The 21,891-nt window shown below is 38.4% G+C and overlaps 1 long non-coding RNA gene across 1 annotated transcript in view; it reads right to left on the bottom strand.

Annotated features, from left to right (window-relative positions):
• Positions 1-807: 807 nt before the first annotated feature.
• The window catches only part of LOC306994690, a 32,644-nt gene continuing 11,560 nt past the window's right edge, over positions 808-21,891 (bottom strand). Inside the window, exons 2-3 of the long non-coding RNA XR_013796720.1 lie at positions 11,906-12,001; positions 808-2,617 (exon numbers count right to left, since the gene is read on the bottom strand). This is a non-coding gene — a long non-coding RNA (uncharacterized lncRNA). The remainder of the gene's footprint in view (positions 2,618-11,905; positions 12,002-21,891) is intronic.

A 21,891-nucleotide genomic window follows, 5' to 3' on the forward strand; every position in this document is an offset into this window, starting at 1 on the left:
ATCACCGTGAGCAAGTTTATGAGTGCTTTTCTTTTTTCTGGCCAGGGAAACTTCCTTTTTAGGCAGGATCGGGGCTGTAGGTATTTCACAAAGAGAAAGTGTAAGAGAGAGAAAGAAAGAAAGAAAGAGCAGTCTGGCATTCAGGATGCTTTTGTTTGCTTATTTGCGGTGTTTAAAACAAAGACGGCATGGCGTTGAGAATCTCATCAGCAGGAAACCCCCTTAGAGACAAGCAGTATATTCAAAGGCATGCAAATGACAGCGCTCAGAGCGGGGGCTGGGTTCATTTTGAAACTGCTTAATTACCTCATTTCTAAAATAACTTGCCTTGTTTACGAATACAGTGCATGTAGGTAATGGCTCTGGATATTTTTTTTGCATTTCACATTGTTACACTATACAGACAACACCCACTTCTGCCCTGGCGCTGACACTGAAAAAAAATCACAACTTGGAAGAATTAACAACAACAATGAGCTGGTGAGCGAAAACCCTGATACAAATGAAATATTACTGTATTTTGGTAAGGGGATGGAAAATTTAAGGAGCATTGACTGATGGAGAACTTCCTCTTATTACACTTACACTAATGATTATTTTGTTTATAATATTTGTCCAGATCATTCACATGATATACAATAAATCTGCTCATATTAAATCTGCTAGTTAATGAAAATGCTCTAATTATTTACTCACCCTCATGTCATTCCAAACAATAACTTTCTTTCTACTGTAAAATACAAATCAAACCAACACTGGACCTCACTGACTGTTCTTTCATAGACAAAAATACAAAATGACATTTTTAAACATTTGTATTTTATAGAAGAAAGAATGTTATACAGGTTTGGAATGACAGCAGGAGTAAATGATTACAAAACGTTCATTTTAACTAGCCATTAGGAGTCAAGACCTAAAGAAATAGGCAAATGTATAATATTAAACAGTTACACTCCAGTGCTTCTTAAAAATGCTCGAGAGAGAATGTGCGAGTGATATAGAGAGAGGGAGGGAAAGAGAGAGAGTTCGGCAGAGCAAGCGAGCGAGGTGGTGAAAAGTGAGAAGACACCATTGAAAAGAATCAATTACAGTAAAATGCATCAGAATCACTCGTGCATTTAATACATCTCATATCTGAGAGTTTCAGCCCGTTCCCTCACGCCTGCTGCATCAGCCCGGTCCATCTGCGCTGCTTTGCAAAGTAGCAATATTTTAAACTAATATCAGTGCATTATGAGCCAACAAATCCTTTAAACAGCACATTAGGATGAATTGTTGCAAGGCTGTGATATCAAATAACAGGTATCAGCAGCACAGAAAGCCCCTCATTTCTCATCTCTGCAGAACACAATAGCACATTTGGCAAGGTGAGTCAAAAAGAGAGTGAGAGAGGCAAAAATCTGGCAGCGAAAGTAAAGTGATCCTTGTTTTTGCATTAGCTAAACCAACAGCACTTGTAAATGAGTCACATGGGTGAGGATTATCTTCCAGTGTCAGGATGTGTTTACAAAACATGTTGTGCTATCTGCTGTTTACAATATGTTTGATAGAAGGAAAAAATCTTTTTGACTACCAATCGCCAACATTTGTGGAATTTTCTCCAACATCCCAAAAATGACGTCTGGCACGCAGTCCACGGTGACCCCAATCGGCTGAAAAGACATGTTATTTAAACTAACATCCCTAATCCAATGTCAAAAAGAAATAACACATTCAAATAATAAAAAAATAAAGCCCGCAGCTGCTGACTAAATCTTCCTTTCCATGTCATCTTTTAGTGGACAAGCCATGTTTATTACAGACTAACAAGGAGGAGGACAGGGATCAGAACCGTGGCCTGAGAACAGAACGACTGTTTTCATGCTGTATTCACACTGTAGACATGCTGTAAGCCTGTAGGGTCCCTCACCAAAGGCCTACAGGAACACTTGTTTGTTCTTACCAACGTCCTTGGTGACACAAATATTTACCCAGATATACATTTCAGACACTTGCTAACAGACAATGTCGACACATGTACGACAGCCATGCAAAAAAAAAGGGAAAATGTGATATAATAGAGTTCCCTCTCAGCAAGAAGGGGAAGATGGAGTGCACACAACATGAGACGTACAATTGCAGTACAGAAAAAGGACGCAAACAACTGCCGCCTAGCGTCCAAGCTGACCCACGCTGCCTCAAAATTAAACTACCTATCATTCGTTACCTGCCTGCAGCTGTCAAAGCAAACAATGAATGTACCGAGGAGAATTGATGACTATTTGGAATGCATATGGGCAAAAAAGGCTTCAATTTAGTGCTGTGGTCTGAGTGGATGAAATGACAGTTGTGATTGATTTGACACGGCAGTCCAGATTTATCTTGCAAATGGAGTAATGGCCGTTGAACGGTAAGGGCGGCGATCTGGCGCTGAGCTGATAGCGCACAGAAAGAACAGAAGAGCCGAGTCCCAGCGGCTCTGAGGCACATCATGAGGAATCTTCGCTAAGTGTCGTTGAACAGATTGTCTTGGTCAAGGTTATGATGCACTCATAAGTCTTAAGGAGTGTGTGTGTGGCACTTGGCTGCCTCCCCCTCCACGCACCCAACCGCCAGACGACCCTCCTTACAAGGTGACCTGAAGAAGGGGATAGAAAGTAAAAGACTAATCAGCATTTTCCATGGGAGGCGTTGAAATTGGGACGGAGAAAATTAAGTGGATGCACAGAAGTGTGGCTCGAAGCCGTGAGTGGAAAAAACTCGTCCAATATAAACATAAAACATACATGCGAACCAAACCAACCGTATTCCATTCACTGTTCACTAACTCTGCAGGGCTGAGGATTGTGACATGGGATGCTTTTGGGGGGGGATGAAGAATTAACACAAACACACACTTTCAGACAGAGGAATCAGATGCAAATGTACAGCATGTCGTTTCAAAAGAATGAATTTCCATCACACACCATCGCCCCCTAGTTCCGCTCAGTGAGTTGAACAGGCTCCTCTCAATACATTTATAATTGAGGAAGTGTTTCTTCAAGAAACAGCAAACAAAAAAAAAAAATATATATATTCTCTTCACTACATTTTAGCCTTCGTCCATGTTTTATTGAATAACAGGGGGTGGGGCAGAAATGGCAAAAAAAAAAAAAAAAAAAAAAAAAATAGAGGACGGCAATCCACGAGTGCAGCCATTGACAATGTTTTGTTTACTGCTTCAGCTCCCTGAGAATAATCTCAGGTGTCTGAAGCGAGAGTGAGTTTCACTGGTATCTGTCATTCGGGTGTCAATCCAAGTGCCACATTTTACACACACACACACACACAACACACAACACACACACACACACACACACACAATCCATAAAAAGAGAATAAGAGAAAATAAAGAGAAGAAAAGAAACCATCTCTTTTTGGTTGAGAACATTTACAAAACAACTTCAATGTCCTGTATTGATCTATCATAATATAAATAATGTGGTATTTTTTATATTTGATTAGAATATATAATGTACCATTTATACTACTATAGATCTGTAACAATCTGCCTGCACGTACAGCAAGGCAAACAAGGCTAAAAGAGCTTTATGAGATTATACGAACTTATACGAATTTAAAGCATTTTCACAAGCTTTCAGAAACAAATAATCCATACTAAGAATATGAATCAGACAGGTTATTATAACACATGTTGTTAACATTTTAACGTGCATGATATTATAATATGTCATGAGAATCATTAGGGTGATTAAAGGAAAGGTCCTCAAACAGACTCAAAGCTCTATAGGCTGTGTCGTGATATGAGGCCCTGCATGTTGCCTGCTTCAATCTTTCTATCCGTCTACCTGTCTCCTGAAGCCTTTAATGCATAATATTCAGCCTCTCAATGAGGTGTGCAGGCTTGTCTCTCTCTGTCACATGAAACGGGCACACAGATTAACCGGGCCAACTTAAACCAGCTTTACTCCTCCTTAGATTTCAAATGCAGGCACTCATCATGCCAGTGCTTTCAGTTTCCTCCTTGTCTTTCTCTCCTCTATACCTCCACACTTTCACTTGCTCTGTTTATGAGAAATGCACCATTGGAGACCTCGCGTGAGCACGGGTGTTCCTTAAAGCTCCATCACGACCAGAATATCTACCTCTGCATGAATCCTGTGAAGTACACTTAATTCCCCACAGAACAAGGCGAGCAGGGGCGCTTCGTCAGGGGAACAGAAAGGCATTTGAGAGCAGATTAAGAATATGAACAGCAATATTCCCGTCGCGGCATCTGCATGCGCCCAGGATTACAGGGTTCTGAGGAGATTACTGGCAGGGGAAGAGAGGTTACAGGTTCTGAAAACTTATTCTCACCTAGGGTATCGAGATCACACCACACACACAGACATCCACGGGTTTCATTTTCATATTCATTTGGGTTTAATATTATTTCTTGAGTTTGTGCAAACATTTATCATCCCACATTCACAGTATAATTTAGGCCCCATCCACAATACAATCTATTTATTTGCACTGTGGCATCTCATCCACATATAAACAGTGTTTTAAGTCACAAAAAAAGCAAATACTATTCATAACACTGTTTTAGTGATGCTTGTGAACAAGTGAAAAAGATTTTGGAATACGGTGACATCATGAAAGAAATAGTTGTTTATAAATAACACTCTGGAATTTGACAAGCAGGAATTTTAAAGTACCGGCGAACACTGGAACACTAGAATAAACTATATTTAGCCTTAGTAGCATCACTACTATACAGACAAGAAAATAACGTAGTAATAATAATAATAATAATATGATTATGAATGATTATATGAATAATAATTTGAATATGTTTCTTATGCTGTTTTTTTTTTTTACAAAAGCTTTAGGACACAATAATGAACTGTTATGGCAATGACATTATGGAAGTTGTGTGAAAGAATTCTTAAATTGTGTCTTTTTAAATTACAAAGGTTAATATTAAACTATTTCTCAGTTTCTTAACAAAAAAAAATGTCTATTATTTTGCAGGTTTGCTATTATTGACATGTCTTGGTTTATTAATAAAGATTTTCTATAGAGCCATTACATTAATATCTAATATGACTTCACCAAAAACGTCTGTGAAATTGATGATATCTTTAGTCACTTGACATACATATTACCGTAGATGTGGTTTCAAAAGAACTCTAGATGATCAAATTTCAGATGTGGCGATTACTTGAAGTCATCCGTCATCTCACAGACAACAAAGAGTTTGTGTACATCATGGTGTAATTGCATACACATGTCCAGTATGAGCAGTTAAGCCTCTCTCTGAAAAACCATTGTTCTTGCTTTTTTTAAATCTTTTCTACTTTTTTTTTCTTCTTTTTTTCTTCCTTTTATAGTTATGAAAAAGTATGGTTAGATAGCAAGCGACAGTTTTCTCTTATTCTCTTAGATGGTGCCCATTTCTTACATGCCTTAACTGTCAGCCTTGATTAAATCTTCTGGCATGTGGCATTTCCCTCACCACTGGCCCGTCGCTTTGGCCAACAGCATGCCACGCGTGCAAAGCAAGCACAGGAAATCTGTCCCCCCAGGAGACGGCTAACAATGCTACGACCAGGCAATTCCCCTCTACACCTTTCGTGTGAGGGAACATACACATATCACATATTCAGCCGCCATGTGCAATCAATTACAAGCCCTAATGAATGCCAGCCGGGAGTCACGATTCGTGCAAAAGTGTGTGCGCTTGTATATGTTTGAACAAACACTTTACCATGAAGTCTGTATGAAAATTAAGGCCCCAAAGGCTCATAATTAAAAACGTATTACAAGGAACAAAAAGAAAACTAGATTACGGTCTTTACTCCGATTTCCAAACGATAGAGGCGATAGAAAGAAACAAAGACACAAACATAGGATTCAAGCATGTATCAAGACAGACAGAAAGCAGGCACTGCCACTCCCCAGACACAAAATGTTAACCTTGTTGCTGGTAAGGAGGCCACATGCATGCTGGGAGGAAGGAAGGAGGGTGGGTGTAACCCAGCCACTTCATGCAGGGTTGAAGTGTCCCTGCCAGTCTTTCAATGTTCAATGAGAGGCCCAAGAGACACGCAACAGGGACTTTCCCGAGGAGTTTCCGTGCCCTTGGCTTCCGAAATGCACCCAGTAGTCATCAATTAGCCTGACAGGCCAGATCTAAACTTAAACACGCACACAAGCTAAGAAAGACTGTCCCTAAAGAGGTTTGATAACCTTAATAGATATTATAAAAATTCCAAAAGGATTTTAATGCAATTCTACATTCAAAATAAAGTCATTGTGCATTGTCCATATTAGATAATGCACCTCTCCCTATTTTTTAAATCTCACTTAAAGACCCATTTATTCTCACTTGCATTTGATTGTGTTAAATTTACATTGACTTTTGTATTTGTTTTGTATTTGGTCTTGTGGTTTTTTAGGTTGTATGAATGTGTTAGATCCTGGTATAATTAAATCACTCTGGCCAACATGTGTTGTTTTTAAATTTGATATATAAATAAATGTAATTTCATGTGCGTTTGTTAATTATTAAACAGAAAAAGATGAGAATGTCTAATTTGGCAAGAATTATACAGTATATTATTATAAAATTGTAAGTGTAATTGATAGTGTGTGTGTGTGTGTGTGTGTGTGTGTGTGTGTGTGTGTGTGTGTGTGTGTGTGTGTGTGTGTGTGTGTGTGTGTGTGTGTGTGTGTGTGTGTGTGTGTGTGTGTGTGTGTGTTACCAAATATTGATTACTGCCTCCCTGGACAGACCTAAAAACAATGCAAAAAGATTGCACAACATAATCAGTTATATTTCTTACATGTACCGTAAATTGCTCCTAACAATTACAATACAATTCTGTGATGGTGACAGCCCCCCTCATTATCCGTGGGATTAGAGGGCAAAAGTGATCCAAACCCCTTCCTAAATAACAGCCAAAGCCCCATCAGCGGATACATCTCTACTCATAAGGCAACGAATTTATCATTATTGAGATAATACGGAGGGATGAATTACGCAGCGTGCGTGAGCCGTGTGGGGGCTGACCTAAGATCAGTCCCAGATGGAGGCAACTGAAGGGCTTAGGAATTCATTTTCATATTGCAAATGGCCATCCCAATCAGTATGCCTAAAGTGCCTCCGAAGAGATGTTTCTATCTGTGAGAGATGCGCACTGCAATGAGAATGCATACTAGGCTATATTATTAGTATACGCACAAGCCACCAAACAAGAGACCAGACTTTAACAGATTTGACTGAGGTCAGACTTATGCTGATGCTCGATCAGTTTATGTTATGAATGAGAAGCTGATTTGATAATCACAATGGACCTGGTAATGCAGCAATAGATAGAGGTCACAATTGCATTGACCCTTGCATTCTCTCTTTAAACACACCTCCAGTTTCCCCATTTCTTACACATGCACACATAGATGTATGCATACTTTCCTGTCAAGACGGATACCGTTTCAAGGGGAAGGAGCTTTTAAATGATTTAGCACTATGATCCGAAGACATTCCAAGCAATTTCATACACCACTGATATTCACATGCTGCTCTTAAGAAATGTCTGGGCATATGCTACCCCCACCGTTCACATACACAGGCACACACAATAGAAATTGTGACATTGGTGTGAGATATAAAAATAATGCAGGGGATTATGTCCTGATACTAGGCCTTATTTACTCATAGATGTATTAGGAAAAACACCTGCCTCCTACTCCAATAGGATCAAGAGATTAATCTTACTGAGACTTAATACATACAGATGGTCAGACAGGAAAAATTAGAAAAATATGAAATATGAATACATTCGTCTTGTATAATATGAAATATGATTCATCTATTGCAGAGATTATAGCTTGATGCATTGGTGTACTTAACAAGGAGACAAAGTTAATTTCTTTATAGGCCAAATGTTGCTGGCAAGATCCCTAGAATAATAATGATTCTTTGGGGAATATTATATAAATTAAACTTAAGCCGTCTTCTCTGTTTGCATATTAATGGCTGCTGGTGCAGGGCTGCTTTTGATTCATAGGCTGTCAGATCTTTGTGCAGCTGCCACACAAACATCTGACAGCTCAGAACACAACATTTATTTATTCAACACACAAACACACACACCTTTAATGCCGGAGACACCCTACAAAGCCCATAACAGGGGTCTTTTTCAATTTGGGTCTTTATTCTACTTCTAATGGAAGATTACAGTTGAAGTACCAATCTCCTTTTACTTTACTGATATAAAGACGCTGCAGTGACACTGATCTACTGGTATTGCTTACTGTGTCTTATCAGTGGAGAATCACTGAGAACAGTGATTTATTGAAGTACCTTCTCAATGGAGCACCTATAGAGAACACGAAATTGCTTATGGGAGCCGTTTTCAAACTTTGTAAAGCCAAGGACCCAAAAATATGATGATCCCCAAGGGAGGAGCCCCCCTTCATAAAATATAAAGGCAGCTACAGTACATACCGTCATGTATAATGACCCATATATATTGTGTGAGAAACAAATATGTCCCAACTGATACTAGTATGGTGTACCTAAAAAGTGGGATATTACACTCAACAGCCACTTTTTAGGTACACTTTACTAGTACCAGTTGGACATACTTTTTCCTTAATGAATTTATCCATAGATTCAACAAAATACTGGAAACATTTTTCAGAGATGTTGGTCCATATTGGCAAGACAGCATCACACAGTTGCAGCAGATTTGTCGGCTGCACATCCATGATGCGAATCTCCTGTTCCACCACATCCCAAAGGTGCTCTATTGGATTGAGATCTGGTGACTGTGGAGCCCATGTGATTATAGTGAACTCATTGTCATGTTCAACAAGCCAGTTTGAGATTAATTGAGCTTTGTGACATGGCGTGTTATCCTGCTGGAATTAGCTTTCAGATGATGGTCACTGTGGTCATAAAGGGATGGACATGTCAGCAGGACTGTTGCCTTTGTATCAGCTCAAACCAGTCTGACCATTCTCCTCTGACATCAACAAGGCATTTTCACCCACAGAACTGCAGCTCACTGAATATGTTCTCTGTAAACCCTAGAGATGGTTTTGCGTGAAAATCCCAGTAAATCAGCAGTTACTTAAATATTCAGACCAACCACTTAAATCACATTTCTTCCCCCATTCTAATGCTCAGTTTGAACTTCAGCAGATCACCTTGACCATCACTGCTTCCAAAAACTTAGGCAGCTGACTTGTTGCCTTGCTGCCTTTTCAGGAAATTACTTTGTAGGCAGGGTTTGCGCATCGAGGTACCTCACAAATCTGATTTTGGACAGACTTCTGAGGCAGTATAACGGTTTAATAATCTACACCAAAATATATCGAGCTTTGGTGATAACGAAGCAAATATTTCATAACTACAATAGTTATTTCTCACAAAAAAATGACATCAGAAGTCAAAAGAAAGTTGATCAAAGACACATTTGCACACAAACTGATCACCAACTGCAACTTCCATCTTACTTTTGAGCTCAAGTGTCACAGAATGGAAAGCACATTGTGGGATATCAAAATCAGCGAAGAATACATCTATGCTGCATTCAAAAATCAATCAGATGAAGGTAACTCAGGAGACAGGAAGTGAAGCTAACATTTGAACGTGCCTTGATGGCTTCCTACCTTGGACAAAGGTCTTGAACTGCCATCCATCGAAGGCAGCATTTTTAACCCTTGTGCATCCGTATGGACATTTTTGTATTTTTAAGTTTTGTATTTTTGTATAATTTTGCCTGTGTTAATGCCAACAGCATACATTTTGGCACAGGTGTGTTTTTAATTGGAATTTTACTATTTCACCCCCATTCATTTTTACTATTGTTTTACCAGATGGTGCCATTTTTTCAGGTTTGGTCTATAAAGCAAATTCTGGCTTTATTCCCGATTTCTGCATCTGCATATTAAAGAAAGAGCCAATTGGATAAATTATGTGTCATTGTATGTGTGTAACAAAAAAAAAATATGTGTGTGCTTGTAATATTTGAGAGAGAAAAATGTAAATCCCCCAAATCCCCTCTAAAATCCAACCACTGAGTGCACCAGTGGAGTTTTGCTGGCATCCAATGGGGAAAATGTGGTACTGTGCCCAAACAAAATCTTACTGAAAGCTCATTCATTTAGATATCAACCTCAAATTTGGAACACAACTTTAGATTGATGGCTTTGATTTTCTTAGCAGTTTTAGAGTTCTAACATGTTTCATAAAATATACATTTTATATAAAATAATTTTCATAAACTTAAACCTATATAACTTTTTTTTTTACTTCAACAATTATCTGCCAGGGTCTTCTTTAAAACTAGACTAAACTTAAGTCCCAAGTGCTCCCAAGCTTCAAATTTGTATGACAGTTTTTTGACATGGACATTTTTGTCCAATATGGACCTATATGTGTAACTTTTTTTAATTGATGCTCAAGGGTTAAGCTTTTGGACAGCCCTTGTCTATATGCCTAAATGCATTGAGGTTCTGCCATGTGATTGGCTGATTAGACACTTGTGTCAACGAGCAGTTGAACGTGTACCTATAAAGTGGCCAGTGAGTGTATAAAGACATGTTATTTTTTTAATTAAATAATTGCCTTTTATATTGTCTTATAATGACTCAAGTCAAATGATTAAAATATTGTCTATTTTATAATAATTACTTTGTATTAAAGGTACAATATGTAATATTTGTGCATTAAAATATCCCAAAATCACAAGGCCAGTGTTATATATTTTGTTTCCAACTATTTTTAAAACGTGAGAAAATTGTGATTTTAACCAAGGAAACGGGGCGTGTGAGCAGGGGTAAGCTGGGTGTCGCCAGTCAATGGCGTCATATCCGCGTTACCCTCGATTTCTGCTCGTACTGCGTGGAGTCCTGGACAAATGCGGAAGTTGTAGTTGTAGCGTCTATCAAGCAACAAACGTTAGCTTGTTTCGCGCAGTTGTTATGGAACACAATTATTCTTTACTGATTGCAGCTGGTTCTGTCGACAAAGACAAGTCCCATAAACGTACGGGTCAATTTTATATATTCCAAATGTACAAATGTAGCATTCGGTAATAGTTATGTTTATGTAAGGAAAGTATTATTGCTTTAGGCTTGTGTTTAGTTTATTGACATTGTTCATCACGTCTGGTGTTTATGGCCATGTAAATAAATATAGCATGTGTTATACATAAAGATGAATCAGTCTTTTGGCAAATGATGTGAGTATGTTCGAATGTACTTTTACAACAATTGTTTAGAACACGTAAAACTGCGCAGCGTTACCAAAACAATGAATTCGACAAATACAGTAACATAATAACCAATTTAGTATTAAACCTTACTTTTCTTGCGGTTAATTCATTTTAATGTAATAAAAGCATGTCATTAAACACAACAGTTATAAAAATAGAACTTTACCTCATCCATGAACATGATTTTTCGATTCCCGTCTGACTGATTTACATCCACGGTGGAGTTAAAAACGACAGTTCCCATCATTCCACGCTCCTTCACATCGTCATCAAGCTACGCTGTTGTTGTTGTTTGGAATGTAGCGCCCTCTAGCGGCAGAAAATATTGCATATTGTACCTTTAACTTATCTTGTTTTTATCTACCCATCATTAATGTTATATGTATAAAACTAAACCGAATATCCTTTTTTAATTTGGTTTAAAAAAAAATGACTTAAAGCAATCGCTGATCATCTCACATAAATTATAATTTATACTTAAGGTTCTTAAAGGCACTGACCTTAAACATTTCATGTTCATATAAACACCATCAAAGTCACAATAAAATACCTCTCATTACACTCATTACAAAGCCACTCCATCAGCACTCTTTCACCCAAAGGTCTTTGATACCTGCGGTCCGAAAAGTCAAAAGTGCATCTGTTTTACCTACATTCTGAAAGGTGATCCTCTAGTCTTTCTTTGTGTCTCTCTACCGCCCCAACACCCCTTGGGCCTCTACTTCCTGACAAAGGTCCCTCTCAATATCCTGAAAAGAGAGGAGAGGGTAGAGAAGGGTATGAGTAAGTGAGAGAGACAGAGAATTCAAGAGAGAAGGAAAGGAAAGGAGAGAGATGGCGTGCCAGGTAGTGCTTACAAAAAGAGAGGAGGCCATTTAGATCACAGGCAACAGGAATGAGGGGAGGCAAGACGTCTGCACCCGTATAATCAACATCCTAACTCCCTACACACATGCACACATCACAACAGAGGTGCTAGTTTTATGCAGCAACACAGACGCTACGTTGCTGTTTTCAGTCTACATATTCATGAGAAAACCACAAGCGTGACTGACTCTGTCTGTTCTGTAACATAAAGCCCCTAAACTACTTTGGGCTAAATATGGAACAAGAACTTAATCCAGTCCTATTACAAAAAATCTGCCTAATAAAGTGAAAAAAATAAGAAACTTCCAGGAAACAGAAATGAATATGTATTTAGATTGTCGCTATGGCAGCACTCTCATTCGATGACTTTTGACTTGCCAACCAGAGACCAACATGTTACATGGAGAAAAACACACAGGGTTTTCAACTGTTAGAACTCAAAAATCAACTGTTAGAACTCAAATACGTAAAATAAATTTCGCTAGGCCATGTTTCTGTTCATTCTTTCTATCATTTTTCCGTGTGAAATCAAATGTAGGTAGCATATTTCTGTAGTTCTTACAAATCCAAATATTTGCGTTCAAGTTTGCATTTACGAGTGGGAAGTCCTGTTTACGGCTTTCAATTCACTTTCGTCGGAGTAAGATGGCAGTGTACTTTCTCTTGATTAATTACACAAACATACAGCAATTAAGGCCATGTCCACACTAAGGCCCTGTTTACACATACATAGTTATTTTGAAAAACGGAGATATTACCCTTCGTTTGTTCCCTTCGTTTACACGCAAACGGAGAATTCGCCTCTGAAAACGATCCTTTCTAAAAACTCCGGCCAGAGTGGAGATTTTGGAAAACTTTGTTTGCATGTAAACTGAGAACAATTTTGTTTTAGGCAGCCGACATCACAGTATGTGACTATTTTCTGGATTCTGATTGATTGGCTAACGTGGGCTTGAGCTTCTCGTTACACTGCCACCTACAGGTTTGGCATGCACTAGACGGCATATACACGGGTTTGTGTAAACTAACACTTTTCTAAAAACTAACAGGTGTGCACGATGTTATTTTTGAAAACGGAGAGGGGTGAAATGTCCGTTTATGAAAATAGCCGTCCACGTATAAACGTAGCCTACTGTATAATATTATTTTTCTCTCCGTTTTGGCCTTCCGTCCACACTGAGATGGCGTTTTAAATCAACGAAAATGTAGCTTTTGGAATACGCTCTCCAAAGCGGATAAATTTGAAAGTGCCGTTTTCGCGTTGTAGTGTGGACTGTGAAGCCAGAGGTATTTGAAACCGATGACGTAAGTTTAGTCATGTGATCCATGTCGTACCAAAAGATATTCATGTTTACCGGTATTGTGCCTGTTATGTGCTATTCACTTTTACACGGTTGCTAAAATGTTACTTTTCACACTCTTCATATCCAAGTACTGCAAAAATGACAGAAAATGTACTCACATTTGCTGTCCTGCGGCATACAGGAGAGCAGTTACGTTTTAGACCAAACATATGGTGACTGAGTGCGACCTGGACGCATCAGTGAATGGTAAGATATTTTGCTAAATAAAATTATCCTGTTAGAAGAATTGCGCGATAATTGTATTATTTATTTTTCAATCTGTATCATCTCAGTGATCTTTTGTGGGGTTTTACGCATGCGCAGTAAAGGTGAATTTAGCGGTTTCAGGCATTTTTCTAAAGTTTCTCATCCACACTGAAACGCCCGAAAATGCCTGAAACCGCTTGTGTGGACAGAGAGCGTTTATAAACGAATACGCCGTTTTCAAATGTCTCCGGATTAATGTAGACGTAGCCTAAGGTTCATCAACTATTGTTCTAGAAAATTAAGAATAAAAAAATGTGCATCAGGTGTGCTTTGCTTTTTTATGTTTTTAATTAATTTATGAAGCCACGTTGCAAAATGTTATCGTTACATATTGTTATATTATAATGCCATCAAATTCTGTGCAGGACAGGCAATTAGCTTATTTTGCTGTAAATAGAAAAGCCTGACAATTTCACTGCTAAACACCTTTAAGTATTTTCGTATTCTGCCATGTTTCTCACCGACACGCCCCCAACTCGTAAAGAAAACCCCAAGCTTCCCACTTGTATTTACGACATTGTGGTGGTGTTCATGTGCATTCAACTTATATGATCTTTACGAGATGACTTGAACACACCATATGTCTATTTTTTGTACTGTATGAGTTCTAAAGCTTAGGTAAAAAAATATATATATTGTACAATCTCTACCGCTTACTTGGTGGCTCTTTCCCATTGTATGTGAGTTATGCACAAAGACATATAGCCTCGTTCTTATAAGCAGCTTACAAGCAGGGTAATTCTGAAAACACTGTAACGGAACTTAAGTGACAGTATGAACAAGCAATTTTGTGTTTAATCCTGTCATAATTTAGTGAGAAGTAAATGGTTACTGATTTACAGTAGGTGTGTAAAATAAATAAATAAATAAAAGGATTTAAATTAGCGGTCGACCAATATATTGGACGATATTCTAATTTTTTTTTTTTTTTTTTAATCGGCTACGTTTTTCTCATTGGCCGATGTGTAACAAGCGGGACTTTTATTTTGACGGGCAGCACTGAGAATGCTCACATTATCCGTCTTCATTTAAACTTCATGGTCTGTTTAACTGTCATATGTTTTAAGATAAAACTGTTCAACAAAGAAAGTAACCGGTATGCAAAAAGCACATTATCCGTCTTCATTAGTTTAAAATTCACGGTCTCTGTTTAACAGTCAAATATCTAATGTTTTTAGATAGAACTGTTAAACAAATAATGTAAACGGTAGGTACAAAAAATATAGCGTTTGCTTTTGATTAGTTCAGGCAATAGGCTTTAGTCTACTTTCACATTTACAGTCAACGTTCATATTATTTAAACAAATCTCCGAGTGCCCTTACAGTGTTTACTTCCTTTTTATTCATATATTTGTAAACAATGACTTTATTTGTAAAAAAACATTATGTAATAGGATTGCAGAATCAATTGCATAAGCATTTTACATTTTTTCATATTTATTTCAAATGTAATAAATTAAAATAAATATAAATTATATCGGTCACCCTGCTCTCTAAGATATCGGCCATCAAAAAAAAAAAAAAAAAACGGTCAACCACTAATTTAAATCCATATGCAGTCAAATCCATACATTTATGAAATCTGCTCTTTGGTGTAAGCCAAGGTCTTCTGCGTGACAGATACAAATCATATCAAATAAAATTCAGCTCCTACTGAAAGCACACAGCCAAAGCTGATTAACTGTGCTTACCTGAACACATTACAACAGCACTCAATCAAGGACAGCAGGACTAAGCAAAAATACCGTAGGACATTTTAATCTGTATGAGAGATAAATGTGCTGCAAACTATCACACATAAAAAAACACACAGACAGTTAATTTGTGAATACTTTACCACCAGGTAGGTATTAATGTCAGGTAGATATTAATGTAGTCATTGCCAAGTACAACCATAGAGTCCCTGCCGAGAGATACACACCTTCAGTATGCTTGGAGAAAGCTTTCTGAGCACTGGAGCACATCCATCCCTGGTAACACAAAGAGCTTTCTAACAATGCTCTAACTCTTATAACTATTATATTTCACTGATTCCTGATTCCTAGGATTTAAAAAAAAACTAAATATAAAAATGAAAATATAAAAGTTGGTATCATGGAATTATATTCTATTAATTTAATATTAATATATATATAAAGTCAACACATTCAGATGCAAAAATAAATAAATGTCAAATATTTATAATAAATACTGGAAGGCAATTTTGGAGTGGCTAGCAATAGCAAGCTAGCTTTAAAAGCATGAGATCCCACCCTTCCTTCAGAGCATCTCCAAAGCTACACCTTCTTCAAAACACTCTTGTGACACTTTGCAGAATCTTCTGTGTGCATAATCAGAAGATTCTGCAAAGTGTCACGAGAGATGGTGTTAAATTAAAGCACATTGTATGGTCTCAAAGCACATAACATTATAATAATAATGAACGTAAAAAAAAAACGTACAGAGCTCGTACCACCTGACTGCTGCAGGTTCATTTCAGCATTGTTGACATAAACATGCATGAATCCGAGTCTGAGGACGTGAACAGCTCCTCTAGGTAGAACGTCACAGGTTGCCATCTCGTAATTAAGGTTACAACATGGCATGAACGCAGCATAAGCGCGTTGTTCTGGTTCAGGAGAAACTCCAAGCAGGGTGCGCGGAAGAATGGAAATGCATATGATGTCCTACCTGTCAACATATCATGTTGACAGGTAGCATGTCAACAGCTGTATCACCCTGTAGCCCAAGACCGGTTGCCCACTGAAGCTAAGCAGGGCTGAGCCTGGTTAGTACCTGGATGGGTGACTCCTGGGAAATCCAGGTTGCTGCTGGTAGAGGTGTTAGTGAGGCCAGCAGGGGGCGCTCACCCTGTGGTCTTTGTGGGTCCTAACACCCCAGTGTAGTGACAGGGACACTATACTGCCAAAAGAGCGCCGTCCTTCGGATGAGACGTTAAACCGAGGTCCTGACTCTCTGTGGTCATTAGAAATTCCAGGATGTTCTTCGAAAAAGAGTTGGGGTGTGTCCCTGGCATCCTGGCCAAAATATGCCCAGTGGTCTGTCCATCATGGCCTCCTCATCATCCCCATAAACTGATTGGCTTCATCACGGTCTCCTCTCCACCAGTAAGCTGGTGTGTGGTGGGCGTTCTGGCGCAATATGGCTGCCGTCGCATCATCCAAGTGGATGCTGCACATTAGTGGTGGTTGAGGAGATTCCCCCCCTTCTATGTAAAGCGCTTTGAGGTCTCAGAAAAAGCGCTATATAAATGTAATGAATTATTATTATCATTGCATTCGGACAGAATATATTGAGACTATAGGGCCTAAATTGATTTTCAGGACATCTATGTTGAATTGTCACTACTGAACTGTCTTTTTTATCTAGATTAAAGAGAAAATCAAAAGAATTTGAACACTTTTGTTAAAATTCATTTCAAAATGGAAATTTGAACACTTGCATCTATTTTAGGTCAACTATTGTAACTTAGGGGGACACATTTGATTGCCTTTCTCAAAACTGTTATCTACAACATAATAGTTTTTGCTTTAGCCTAAACAATGAATCTTTACAGTATATGATTTGATAATAAATGAATATGAACAGGAGTCACTCTTTCAGCCTCTGTCATGAAAAACAGTATGTGAATATTAGTAACTAAAAGTAAAAGTAATTAAAAGCAATTCAAGCCTACCCATGAATATTTTACCTGAATGTTCACAAACTTCTTGATATCTTTTAATTTTGCCATTCCGAATTCGTATGAGGCTGGTAAAGGGTAAACAGTGTAGACAGGTAAACAGGCCTATAGATGATTTGGGACGGTAAACTCATTCACAGCACCATTCGCAACCAGTAGGCTATGAAAATGTGTGCCTATATCTAAATGTCATTTCCGGTCTGATTGCTCTGTGATGGATATGTAGCTATGTGTGCACGTTGTGTGTTCCGAGCAAATGCATTCTCTGCAAACTCAAAGCAAAGCAATCAATTGAACTTGTTTCCACGCGCCCGCCGAGCGCGCTCACGGGTTCTATAAAGACACAAATCATTTACATGCTCGTCTCATCAAAGGCAGCTCCGAGACCGCTCATCTCCACCGAGAGTTTCCACCGATCAGAGCTCCGGCTGCATCTCCAAAAGCGACGTGCTAACCTTTGCGACTGCCAAGAAATGTGATTAATTTTTTAAATACAGCTGTTGACCTATTATTGAGACGGAGAGATGCCACAGGAGACACTTGCGCGCCCACTTCGTCATTATGGAACGCGTTATTCCATCAGTGTTTACAAGATTGCGGAAAAAAAGTGGTAAATCAAAATATTACAACAAATGCTGTTCTGGGGCCTTTTCATGTACAAAACGCCAATCAAACAAAAGCCCATGGAATCATCATGCTTTCAGAATTTGCTTTTGAGTAAAATAGCAACAACAATAGAGAAACAATCATTCTGAAGCATTTGAGTCTTGTTAATGCGCTAATGAATAAATTATGCTAGAGATAATGGGTTTATGATCAATAATTCATCCTAGTATTTCCGTCACTGCGCTATAATATGTGTCATGTAAATGTAGCGGCATGTAGGCTACTTCACGAAATTAGCTTGACAAAGGTAGCCTATAGCCTACTTAACAAAACAAGCCTGAGTCCTTATAGGCAACCTATTATCTTAACAAAAAATCATATTTCACACAGACAAGTTTAGGCTGCTCTGAGGTGGCTCTTTCTTGCTCCAAATTCTGTATAAAGACATATAAATGCCACATAAAATATGTACTGAAAGAGTTTCATTAAAATGTCAAATGTTGAAAACGGTGTGTAAACGGCCCCTATTAAGCAATATTCTTTTTTAGAGAATTCATATGAACTTAGTTAATTCAACATTTATTTATACTAGTTTCTAAACTTAAATGGATTAGGCAGTCAGTTTCTTCAATGCAAATTATCATAACTCGTTGGGTTTTACAGTGACCCAAAAAAAATATTTAAGAGCTTGGCACAGCTAGAAAATCATAAAAATGTCCATAGTGTTTTTTACTTTTCCAAGTCTAGAAACGTTTCTACCTCATAGATTTTCCAAAAATGTGTGAATCCTTTAAGAAGGGGTATTAAAATATTAAATAAAGGCCTATTGATTTTTAGCCGTTTTAGATTTTTTTGTCTTATGTTACGGTAAATCATCTTGAGACCCCCATAGAAGTTTGCTGAGGGCCTAGGCCTGACCCCATTGAAAACTTTGTATGCGTTTTGGCCCTTCATTTAGACTTGTGGGGGTCTGAAAACGCAAGCTGAAAGTGCAAGTCTTTGAAAACAATACCGTTATCGTCTCTCAAAAACGGTGACATCATGCGTATTACATGTTCAGTATAGACCTTGTTCAGAGCAGCCCCATGATATGTATGTACTGTAAGCGAGGCTGTGAAGGATAGATTTACCGTTTTTCCAATGGTCTCTGCTATAGAAAGCTGTAAAGCTCCTATCACTTATGATTTTCCACAGCTCAACTTGTCTGGAGTTTTTTGTCTACTGGCAATCCTTGGAAATAATTTTTTTTTTGCAGTGTTTCGTAAGCAGAACAATCCAAAAACGTATTAAATAACTGTACAACCCACTGAAGAGATGCATGTCTATCCCTCACATCCTCACTTTCATTCCTGTTAAAAATCAAAGATGGAACAAGTGCTGTGAACAAGGTCTATAGGCACGTACAGTCTTAGTGTTTCTTTAAAAAGTGACATCGCCAACTACTGGCCTGGCATATATAATACAGAGTTTTTGGTCGTTCTCGCGAATCATTTTGACAAAGCTTTTCCATTTTTATATATCAAACATACCCTAATAAACTTACCATTAACTCAAACTTCTTGTGCTAATGTAACTATAGCAAAAAGACTTCTACACCCACGGGCCACGACATAACAGAAACCATTCTAAATTCCAACAAAACAGAACATTAAACAAAAATTGTGTGTACAAATATTTTTAATCTAGTTAATCACAAAATGAGAAAGGTATGAAAAGCTGTCTTTGAATAATGGGGAGCCTTGCCATCAAAAACGTTTGAGAAAAGGCTAATGCAATTAGGCCGCCTCTGTCCCATTGAATTGAGGAAGTGTTCTAGTGGAAAAAAACCTCTCCAAGTTGACACGCTTTGTGAGTGAAGTGCCCTGAAACTCACTTTATATGTCAGACTTGTACACTTGCCCTTCATCGAAAAATTAATTCACTCTGTTGTGAGCACTTGTACACTTTTGCATCCAAATTGGAACAGGACCATAAGTGTCCAATGTAGCAGGGACAGGTCACAGCTCAGTGGCACAAATAAACACAGTCAGAACATGTCCCAAATGGACTGATGTGTTGACAGATCTTCTGACATGACCCACATGAATCCCCAACACCCTGCTGTACCCAAACATCAACTGGGCCTGTTGACTGGCCTGATTCAAGCAGCTGGGACTTCTGGGGTCCAGAATCACACTGGTGGTTCAAGAGGAGAAGCAAGGGCCAGCTGGATGTGAGAGAAAGAGGGGAAGAGGACAGTCACCAGCCTCATGTTGCATTCCCCTTACACTAGTGACAACATGGAGAATGTGAGAGGAAGAGAGAGCGAGATGGCCCTGGAACAGACACACTGACTGGCCCAGAGGAACTAACTAGAGAGAACTGCCAGACAGAGTGAAATATGATGTTTTCACTTTGTCAAAGGATTTTACTACTCCTACAGAGTCATCTTACGAATGTAGCCTATTTAGTTTTAAACTCTGCCAGGGATGTTGATTAAATGTTTTATCAACCAACAGATGAATCAGTTGTGCATTTGCATTCTGGTGGAGAAAGCGTGTTTGGGGGGGTTGGAGAGCATCAGAGAGAGAGACAGAAAAGGAGAGAACAAGCTATAAGTAAAAGATCTCTGGCAGCCAACACATGCAGAACAAAAGAAACAATTTGCATACAAATCAAAGTTTATCATCTCAGTCTCCCTATGCCTGTTGTGCATTAATAAGCACAGATGCATTCAAAGCCCTGAGTGAACAGGACACCCATTCACTAATACAGGCCAAACGTGTAGGCACAGCCAGAAGACAGAGAGAAAGGAAGGGAGAACGAGACAAGCGAAAAAATGCTTTTCTTTCTGTTTACGGTCCTGAGCATGAAATGAGATGAACACTCGCACATCGCAGCCCAATGAGCAACACTCTCTCTTTCCATCTGCAAACACTCTCTGATCAAAAAATTAACTCCTCTCAGTGCAAGGAGAATTGACAGGTGAGATATGCAGTAGAAATCCTTTTTGAGAACGTTCAGCCTGTTCGATTTCAATGTTAAGTCTTCCAGCTTTCTCCTCTAAAGAGCCCACATCAATATACTGTCGACTTTAATCCCTCCACTGGAGGAAAAGAGAGACGTCAAGAGGAGTTAGAAGAAATCCAGGGGCGAACTGCAGGCCTACTGAAGCTCAATATACCCCACTGAGGACGCATCAAATTATGTGTAGACTTATGTCTACCACCAGAGGGCACACTCACTAAGGTTTATTCATTTCAAACATGCAGATAGATGCTAATATATTTTAATCTGCTGTATTTACAATGGATTTCTTATCCGTCTCATCATAATCACAATATCAAAACAAAATATCCACAAAGATATTTTAATATGAAGCTGCCACATTTTTACCCTCACACCTCTATTTGGAAATATAGAAACCAATGTAAATATCGTAAGATTACCATTATTTACTCAGTTTGTGGTCATCCATAAATTGCACTTGAAAGTTTCTTACTATGAATGCTGTGCAAATTAGTGCGCTGCAGTATCAGACACACTACACTGTAGGTTTCTATACACAACAACTTGCAAAAACCAGCTCAAAATTACAGCTCTTTTAAATAGTCTTAAAGGTCACAGAGAAAAAAGATTGTCAACTGCGTTAGCAGCAATTAAGAGAGGGCATAAGCCTGCTATTAAAACATTCTGCTAGTGTTGGGCTGAAAAACGTAGTTTAAAAAAAATAAATAACTTAATATTAAACATTTGTCATTAAGATCTTGAATTTTTAACTATACTAGTGAAGGTTAAAAATGGGATCAGGAAAATTAGATTAAATGTTTAAATTAAATGAAAGTCAACTGTGAGAGAGATTCAGGCCCACATTTGTTTAGTACAGCAGAGCAGA

This window comes from Phoxinus phoxinus (genome assembly GCF_949152265.1).
Source record: "Phoxinus phoxinus genome assembly, chromosome: 2".
In the NCBI taxonomy this organism is placed as follows: domain Eukaryota; kingdom Metazoa; phylum Chordata; class Actinopteri; order Cypriniformes; family Leuciscidae; genus Phoxinus; species Phoxinus phoxinus.